The sequence below is a fragment of the Asparagus officinalis genome, chromosome 3, assembly GCF_001876935.1.
Source record: "Asparagus officinalis chromosome 3, Aspof.V1, whole genome shotgun sequence".
Taxonomy (NCBI): Eukaryota; Viridiplantae; Streptophyta; class Magnoliopsida; order Asparagales; family Asparagaceae; genus Asparagus; species Asparagus officinalis.
The window spans coordinates 100839261-100840183 of NC_033796.1; positions in this window are offsets into that span (position 1 = coordinate 100839261).

A 923-nucleotide genomic window follows, 5' to 3' on the forward strand; every position below is an offset into this window, starting at 1 on the left:
GAGGTTCGTTTGAAAAATGAACGTGAGGTTCAACTTGAGAACGAACGCGAGGTTCGTTAAAAAAAAATGAACGCAAGGTTCGACTGAAGCTCGAACGCGAGGTTCGACTGAAGAACGAACGCGAGGTTCGACTGAAGCACGAACGCGAGGTTCGACTGAAGCTCGAACGCGAGGTTCGACTGAAGCACGAACACGAGGTTCGACTGAAGCACGAACGCGAGGTTCGACTGAAGCTCGAACGCGAGGTTCGACTGAAGCACGAACGCGAGGTTCGACTGAAGCTCGAACGCGAGGTTCAATTGAAGCTCGAACGCGAGGTTCGACTGAAGAGCGCGAGGTTCGACTGAAGAACGAACGCGAGGTTCGACTGAAGCACGAACGCGAGGTTCGACTGAAGCTCGAACGCGAGGTTCGACTGAAGCACGAACGCGAGGTTCGACTGAAGCTCGAACGCGAGGTTCGCCTTAGAACTGAGCACGAGGCTCACATTAGAACGAACGCGAAGTTCGTTGAGCGCGAGGCTCACTTGAGAACGAATGCGAAGTTCGTTTGAACGCGAAGTTCGGTTAAAATTGAACGAACGAGAGGTAACCACCTCCTTAATATTCGCCACGTTTCACGCACGAACCCTTAGGGTTTCAAACTGAAACCGCCGCCATTAAATCAAAAAACAGATCTAGAATCGAAAAATTGAGTTTTCTTGATCCAGATCCAAGAAAAAAAACCACCGAAAAATCCAAAAAATTCCAAAAAGTTACTATTCACCGGTGATTTTTCTGTTACTGTTCACCCGAAAAAACTTTACTGTTCATCTGAAAACTTTTCGTTACTGTTCATCCGAACAAAAAATTTACTTTTCATCCGAAAAAACAAAACTGAATCTTTAACCAGAGATTTAAGATCAGAAAACCCAATAAAACTTA